The sequence below is a fragment of the Papaver somniferum genome, chromosome 4 (genome assembly GCF_003573695.1).
Source record: "Papaver somniferum cultivar HN1 chromosome 4, ASM357369v1, whole genome shotgun sequence".
Taxonomy (NCBI): domain Eukaryota; kingdom Viridiplantae; phylum Streptophyta; class Magnoliopsida; order Ranunculales; family Papaveraceae; genus Papaver; species Papaver somniferum.
This window is the reverse complement of record NC_039361.1, coordinates 137,476,908-137,486,208: the sequence shown is the minus strand read 5'-3', so window position 1 is coordinate 137,486,208 and position 9,301 is coordinate 137,476,908. Positions and strand designations below refer to the sequence as shown.

The following is a 9,301-nucleotide window of genomic DNA, read 5'->3' as shown; positions in this document are numbered from 1 at the left end:
ACATTAGCCTATACGAAGCAACAAAACGAAAACAAATACACAAATACGGTTGGTAAAGAAAGAGTAAACACAAACCGTAACACAGTTACGGTTCTTAACAATAATCATTTACCAACCGTATGTATCATACGGTTGGTAATTCTTTATTCTTACAAACCATATATCTAGCAAAATAAAATTTCAACACACAGGATATCTTACGGTTGGACAGGAAAAGTCCTTAACAAACCGTAATATACATACGGTTGGCACCTTTTTACAACTTATGAACCGTAGCATGTGCAGTAAATACTTCCATGCACATGAAGAGTTGGTAACCATAGCACTCAATTATCAACTGTAAGCTACATAGGGTTCGTAAAGATATAAATTTTACCAACCGTAACTGGTTTATTTCTGGGTTTCCACAAAAATTGAACCAGTTACGGTTGGTAATCGATACATTACTAACCGTAACCTACACTTACGGTTGGTCTCGAGATCAATTCCAACCTATGTTCTTCTAAAATTTTTAAAAATTTGATTCTTTTAGTACTTTAGATAATTTTTAGCAACAAAAAGCTAATGGGAACTAGTTTAGAAGTATACCTGATCATTTTCAGTGATGGGTTCTTCACTTTCTTGGTTAATTTCTTCAATTGGTTGAGATTGACCTTCATCTTGGGTTAAAACATCTCTACCATCTAACAAATACTCCATATCAGGATCTCCATCAAGAGGTATGTAGTACTTGTTTTCTCTATCATATAGAGATTCACCCATCTCAAATTTGCAACTGGAATCACTCATTTTGGTTGAGTGAATCAAAATCTAGGGTTTCACAAGTTTCACAAATATCACATAAGTTTTTCTTTTTCTTCTCCTCTAAACTTTTTTTTGTTTTTTAACTCTAAAAATCTGATTTTGGTTTTGATTTAGAGTTAATATAAGTGAAATTAATCAAGAACACTAAACTTGATTATCATCACTAAACTAGGTTATCAATAATGAGGGTTAATTTCTCATTTTCAGTATTTTTTTGATAAGGGATACCTTGAATGATCATGTAATGACTCTTTTTGTCCTATTAGAATTATGTCCCTCTAATAAACCATGTCGCCCCTATAACGGGTTACAAATAGAATGAATCCTTGTATATTCCGCAGTATTGATCTTCCCTGATCAATAATTTTATGTATATACTGTGAGGCTCCGTAAGTTCTCTTATATCGAGCATGATCAATTAAATTCATCACTTTTTGTGGTTAATTTGGTTGTATATTTCCGATTAGATTAATTATGGGTTCTCTTGTGATTAATCTAATTGAGTACTTTTGGATACAAATTCATATTTGTATGTGATTTGTTATGTCCAAAGAAATCCTTCTTTTATTTTGAAAATAAGGTCGCTCTTGTTGTTCTTTTGGGAATGACATTTTATGGGGGAGAGTTCTTAATTGAACTTGTGTTTAATTGCCAAATCTTTATGGGGAGTGCGGCTGTGGAATATTATAGGGGTTATCTTATATCTTTATAAACTCCTTGATGATTTCGGGGTTCAAAGAAATCATGATCCAAACAGTATCATTGGAGGAAGAGATTCTACTGCAAAGACTAGAGGACAACTTCAAAATTTATGCAATTTTGGTTGTTATTTGTCACTTGTAGAACCAAGAAATATTGATGAAGCTCTCAGTGATCCCATATGGGTGAATGCAATGCATGAAGAGTTAAATCAATTTCAAAGACAAGATCATGGAAGCTTGTACCTTCTCCTCCAAATGTCAACATTGTTGGCACCAAATGGATATTTAAGAATAAGTCTGATGAGTTTGGCACTATTGTCAGAAACAAAGCAAGAATTGTCGCTCAAGGATATTCACAAATCGAAGGAATCGACTTTGACGAAACCTTTGCTCCTGCGGCACGCCTTGAGTCCATCAGATTATTATTAGATCATGCTTGTTTTCTTAAGGTAAAGCTATTTCAAATGGACATCAAATCCGTTTTTATAAACGGAACCTTAAAGGAGGAAGTCTATGTATCTCAACCTAAGGGATTTGAAAACCCTGACTTCCCAGATCACGTCCTTAAACTTAATAAGGCGCTATATGAGTTGAAACAAGCACCTCGTGCCTGGTTCGAAAAACTGACCTCATCTCTTCTTGGGAAAGGTTTTTCGAGAGGAGGAGTTGATAAAACATTGTTTACCAAATGCAGGGGAGGATCTACAGCCAGGCTTCTCCTGGCTGGAGCCACCCCCAAAACCAAAATTTCACTTAATTTATAATGTAGATTTTAACCAACTCGATTTTAATCCAATGAATTCTTTTGTGAAGCCAGGGTAAGAAAATTCAAGCCCCCCTTGCTTCAAATCCTATTTCCTCCCCTGACCAAGTAGAGTGGAAAAGATGTTGTGATTGCTCAAGTTTATGTAGATGACATCATTGATAGACACATTTTTGTGTCTGATATAATCTCAATTGTATATATTATTAGTGCTCGATTTTATATTTATTTTGGCTTTTTATGTCTTTGTAGGTGTTTTTGGAAAAATAAGATTTTGCGGCGAAATTGGCTCGAAAAGTGTTTTATGCGTTCATGGGAGGACATTTGCTATTCGGACCCTCACTTTGGATAAGGGGTAACCTAATTACTAAGGGGCATCCCATTTCCAGGCAGCTGCTAATCGCACCCCTACTCTGGATAGGGGGCGACCATCTTCTACATTTGAATTATAAGTTTTGGCGGGAAATATCTTGGCAGTGAAGAACAGATTAGGGTTCTTGATTTGGAGGAGTTTGAGGTCGACTAAACCTCTGATTTTCATAGGATAGACTCCTTATGGGTCTAGGAATCTGATATGGGGGTTGAAATCGATTAGACTGGGCTCAATCGACGGATTTTTATCACAACTGAAATATATGGAAATTCACGTGTGTGACCTGTTTTAGGGAATTTTAGAGAGATTAAAGTGCTATAAACCTTCCCAAAGATTTGTATCTATCTAAGGAAGAGTTTAGAATAAAAAAGAAAGCTCATAAACGCATAGAAATATTAAAACAATAAATTGCCGTAACTTTGCCGTGAAGAGAGGGGAAGAGATTTTGGAAGATTTGGGAGAGATTTAATCGGTATTTTTGATACAAATAGATTGTTTGGGTCATATAGAAAGGATGTCGAGAGTTTGGGGACCTGAGGAGGGCCAGAGAAGAAGAAATCAGAGTTTTATCAAACTTTGTTGTTGTTGCACAGCTCAAGAACGCGAAGAACATTGACGCACAGAAAACAGTCGCAGAACAGTGTCGTTGTTCAATAGCAGAAGAGCAGTAACGTTTATATACAACAGTTAATCATTATTCCTCTTTGTACCAGAGATCTGTAACACTTTTACGCTGTTGCAAATCAGCTGCTTTACACCTTTCACTCTTTTAATCAACTTTTGAGCAACAAACATGTACTCTGAGCAAGTGATTAATATGAGGAGCTAAACCCCAACACTGGGATGGCGGAGAAAGCCATATTTCATGAATGTGGTAATTATGTTTAATTATTTTTATGACTTTTTGCATTAATTTAATCGTTTTATGATTTTTCTTAATTAGTTGTGAAGTCGTATGATGATGTATGCTTGGTCTAAGTGCTTTTGATGCATCATGCTAGTGATTTACAATTAATCTTTTTAAAATCTACCCTGGCAAAGAATTAGAGTCAATAAACTAGAGCTATAATTGTCTAAGAATTGATTGTTGAACCACATGATATGAGGTTTGGTGGAATCCTAAGTCCCAGTTTCTCCGATATTGATATCATCTTTTTGTATATATTTATTAGGGTTAATATTTAAGTCTAGAATCGAGTCTACACAACTACGAGTTGAACGAACTTCTACTTATCACTTTCAAAACTACATCAATTTTTGGCGCCATTGCCGGGGATTTGTTTTTAGATTTGTTTTAGGTTTATTTTTATTATTCTTTTTTGTTCCTTTTTACGCGTTTTGGTATTTTTCGATTCTTTTCAGATTTGGAGCGAAGCTACAAGGAAAGAAAAAGTGCTATAAAAGTAAAGCATCGCCAAAGAAGGAAAGAAAAGAGGAATCCGAAAGGGGTGAAGAAGAAGATTTTGTATATAGTTATTTTGTTTATTTTTAGAAACTGTAAATAGGATTTTATTTTTGTAATTTTTCTTTTCCTTTTTGGACATTTTTATTTTTGGACTTTATTTTTGGACTGGACATTATTATTACTTTGAAACCCTAAGGAAGGGTTAAAAATTAAATATAAACTGTTTGCAGGGAAGGACGACAGTTACGATACTGTCTCGGCCCCTCGGGTTCGTACACTGACATTGGAGTCGGTGGCCTGAGTCGACTTCAACGGTTCATTGCCCGTATGGTACAGGAGGTAAGACTCTATCCACCCACGAATCCACTGTCAGTGGGTTTTATTTTGTCTGAAAACTCACACCCTGCAGTAGAATGTCGAACTGGTGTTACAATATCCAATACAATGAATATCTGATTGAGTTTCAAAATGGACGTTACTACTTTGACCATAGTGTGAATAGTGGTTGGGAACATCAGCCTTTTGAAGATTGATAGACACATTTTTGTGTCCGATTTGTCTCGATTATATATATTGCTAGGGCTCATTTTTGTACTTATTATGGTGTTTTATTTATTTGTAGGTATTTTTGGCTAATAAACATTTTTGGAAAACAATTGGCTCGAAAAGTTGTCGGAAAGCACCCGAAGGACATTTGATATTCAGACTCTCACTTTGGTTAAGGGGTAACCTAATTACTAAGAGGCATCCCATTTCCAGACAGTTGATAATCGCACCCCTACTCTGGATAAGGGGCAACCATCTTCAACATTCAAAGAAAAAGGATTTTGGCGGGAAAAAAGTGTAGTTAAAGAGAAGTTTTGGAAATCATGATTTGGAGGAGTTTGAGGTCGATTAAACCTCAGATTTTCATAGGATAGACTCCTTATGGGTCTAGGAATCTGATATGGGTGTTTAAATCGATTAGATTGGGCTCAATCGACAGATTTTTCTCACAATAAGAAAATACGGAAAGTCACGTGTGTGATCTGTTTTAGGGAATTTTAGAGAGATTAAAACGTTGTAAACCTTCCCAAAGATTTGTATCTATCTAAGGAAGAGTTTAGAATAAAAAGGAAAGCTCAGAAACGCGTAGAAATCCTAAAACAAGAAATTGTCGCAACTTGGACGTGAAGAGAAGGAAAGAGATTTTGGAAGATTTGGGAGAGATTTAATCGGTATTTTTGATATAAATAGATGTCTTGGGTCATATAGAAGAGGTGTCCAGAGTTTGGGAACCTAAGGAGAGCCAGAGAATAAGAAATCAGAGCTTTACCAAACTCTGTTTCTGCTGCTGCTGCTGTTGAAGAAGAAGAACAGCTGAAGAACATTGACCCTCGGTAGACAGTCGCAGAAAAGTGTCACTGTTTAACAGCTGAAGAACATTAAGCTGTTCAGGGCAGTCTTATTTCAAGGAAGTCTTAAATCAGCGACAAAGCAAAAGTTTTTCTGTAACAGTTCCATTGTAACAGCTATTTTGCAACACCAATACATTGTTGCAAATAGTCTGTGTTATTAATTTTCACTCTTTTAATCATCTTTTGAGCAACAAACACATATTTTGAGATCATGATTAATATGAGGAGCTAAACCACATTGCTGAGGCAATAGAGGAAGCTATTTTTCCAACAAAAAAGTGGTATATTCTATTTTATCTTTTTATTTGCAATAATTATATGATTATTTTCCTTGAACTATTATGATTTTTATTTGAGTGATTATGATCTATTTTGATGGAGTATGCTTAGTTTTAATACTTTTGATGCTTCATACTTGGTATTTACAATTATTACTTTTGAAAATCTACTTGTTGCAATATTTTAGAATCAAATTAAACAAGAAAATTGCATAAATATAAGTATTGGTTTAATCACTTTGAACTTGGAAAACAGTGGAATCTTAGCCTCAGTGTTTCTTTTAGTATTGATATCATCTTTGATTGAGTTTGCTATAATTTTTAGTGAGTTTTCTATTTTCATATTAGGATTTAAGTCTAATTAATATCCTTCACAAGTCTGAGAATCGAACCACTTTTACTACTATCTACAAATCACATCAATTTTTGGCGCCGCCGACGCGGACTTGTCTTTAGGGTTTTAGATTTATTTTTATTTTATTATTTTTTTTTTATTATTTTTCCTTTTTTATGTTTTTGGGTATTTATCTTGTGTCTACAGGTTCTGGATCATAAAGAAAATTGAGCCAAGGAGTTTGGTGATTTCATAAAGACTTGGAGCTAAAGATTAAAGCAAAAAGAACAGAAAAGAAGAAAATTTTATTTTAGACAATTTTAGTTTAGGGTTTGTTTATTTTATTTAAAAAAAAACTGTATTAGGGTTTATTATTTTTGTAATTTTTCTTATTTTTTTTTTGGACTTTTGGACTTTGGGACATTATTTTTTTATTACCCTACGGAAGGGTACTTTAAATATAAACTGTTTGCAGAGAAGGAGGACAATTACGATATTGTCTCTGCACCTTGGGTTCGTACACTAGACATCGGAGTCAGTGGCCCGAGTCGACTACAACCGATTCATCCCCCGTCTGGAACGGGAGGTAAGATTCTAAACACTCGCGAATCCCCTGTCAGCGAGTTACTGGACTCCTTCGTATGCATATATGTTGAGGACTGAATACGGACATTTATTTTTCTAGTAAAGGGCAAGGCCTGGCCATACAAGATAAGGGTTCGGATTTCATCACCGTTCTCTTCTTGCCCGCTTTAGGAACACGTAACCTACGCGAACCTAAGCCTAAAATTTTGACTAGAACGAGACCGATAGGGTAACGAGCTTAACAGGAAAGTCATTCGAAAAATATTGGTTACTCTTTTAAGCATACTTCGAAGTTCTTGACGGTTTCTGTATGTTGAATGTGACTGCGCCGCCTTGTAATACCGGTGAGGCCTTGGGTATCAAAGCTCCACCGAGCTTCCCTCGCCTCTATTCAACTTACGTTAACTCGGATTGATTCCAGAGGGGTTTGCTTAAATTGTAACGAATTCCCGTTCGAAGGATTAGAAGCTGGTCTAGAAACAATCTAAGTGGAGCCATCATGCTTTTTGTTTGCTAGAAATCAATAGGTTTGATTTGGTTGAGTCGGCCTTGATCTGTGTTTGCTTACCCTTCCAATTTAGAAAATTCTATTGTATGCCTGAACGTAAAAGAGACGCACTAGGTAGATTTGTTAAAGAGAAACCTAGTAGTTCGAAGCGTCTCGATTACCTTAATCTAGAAAGTCCGGCTTTTGAAGAGTCTGTTTTTGAACGTTCTTTGACTGAGGAGAGAATCCTGTTGCTCCGATAGCGCCAGAAATGGCAACTTTGAAAGCTTTGTTGAATCCAACTAGGACTACCCGTCCTTCGTGTATTAAGTTAGCTGAAACGGAGGCACCCTATGAACTGAAACCTGGGACCTTACAGATGCTCCCAATTTTTTAGGGAAAGAAAATGAAAACCCTTATTACCATGTTAGGGATTTTGAGGAAATTTGTAGTACTCTAAGAATTAGAGGCTTAGATGATGATGCTTTGAAACTTAGGTTATTCCCATTTTCCCTGAAAGATAAGGCCAAGTCGTGGCTGTATAGTTTGGACTCCGAGTCAATTGAGACATATGAACAACTTACATCTGCCTTTTTCAATAAGTTTTTCCCTAGGCACAAAACATCGTCTATTAGGACGCAAATATGCACATTTTCACAACAAGAGGGAGAATCTTTATATAGGTATTTGGAAAGGTTCAATGATTTATTATCCCAGTGTCCTCATCATGGTTTAGAAAAGGTTAGGCTAGTTCAGATCCTTTATGAGGGTTTAGATTATTCCACAACGACCATGGTTGAGTCTCTATGCACTGGTGGATTTGAAAACCAAACTGTTGATGCGGCGATGGAATTTTTTAATGAAATCGCCGAAAAAACCCAGCAATGGGAAAATAGTAGGGCACCCCAGAAAACAATTCTTTTAAGTAGAGGAAACGTTAATAGGGTAGAAGGAGGCTATGAATCAGATGCCAAAATTGCTGCTATAGCAAAAAGGTTAGAAGCCTTAGAAGTGGGCCAGACTAGTGGTAGAGTGGAGCCTTTTTGGGAAGGCCAGAATATTGAAGAGCAGGCCAATGCTCTTTATAATAACACTAGATTTGATAACCGTCAAAAGATTGACCCATATTCAGAAACCTATAATCCTGGTTGGAGAAACCATCCGAACCTTTCGTGGTCTAAGGGCCAAAGTCAAGGTCAGTTTAGTAATTCTAATGCTCCCCCAGGTTTTGGCTATACTAAGAATCCTTCAGGACTAGCTCAGTTTCAGAATCAGTCAGATAAGAAAATCCTAAGTTTAGAGGAATCTCTCGCCTTGTTAACTCAGCAAACTGCAAAATTCCAGTTATCCGTAGAACAGAGTCTACAAGCTAGTAACAGGATAGGACAAGAAAATAGTCAGGCTATTTCCGAGTTAAAAACCCAGGTTGGTCTGATAAGTGATTCTTTGAGAGAAAAAGGTAAGTTTCCTAGTCAAACACAACCCAACCCTAGAGGAGTTCATGAATTAGGTGCAAAACCATCGAATCAATTGAATGTTGTTAGAACCCTTAGAAGTGGTAGAGTTGTAGACAATAAGGTAACCATGCCCGATAGTGAACATACTGTAGTTCACCCCTCAGGATTCACCTCTCAGGACCAGTAGCTGAAGAGACTGATAAAGTTTCTGATGATGTGAATTCGGTTCCTGAAAGGTCTGATTTTAGGCCTAGAGCCCCATTTCCTCAGCTATTAGTACCAACAAAGAAGGAATCGAACTTTAATGACATAGTGGAGGTTTTTAAGCAAGTTACCATAAACCTTCCCTTATTAGATGCAATTAGGCAAATTCCTGCTTATGCCAAGTTCCTTAAGGATATGTGTACGCGAAAGCGAAAACTTAGCGTCCATAAGAAAGCCTTTTTAGCTAGTCACGTAAGTTCAATCATTCAGAACACCACAACTCCAAAGTACAAAGACCCAGGTTCTCCTACCATTGCTTGCACAATAGGTAACTTCCGGGTAGAAAAGCTTTACTTGACTTAGGAGCCAGTGTGAACTTACTGCCATTCCATGTATACTTACAGCTAGGACTTGGTGAAATGAAACCTACTCAGATGACACTGCAGTTAGCTGATAGGTCTGTTAAAATCCCTCGAGGTGTTATCGAGGATGTTCTTATTGAGGTCGACAAGT

At 36.5% G+C, this 9,301-nt stretch overlaps 1 pseudogene; it reads right to left on the bottom strand.

The window, feature by feature from the left end:
• Positions 1–7,761: 7,761 nt before the first annotated feature.
• Positions 7,762–7,861, bottom strand: LOC113276786 (annotated as a pseudogene).
• Positions 7,862–9,301: the final 1,440 nt, after the last annotated feature.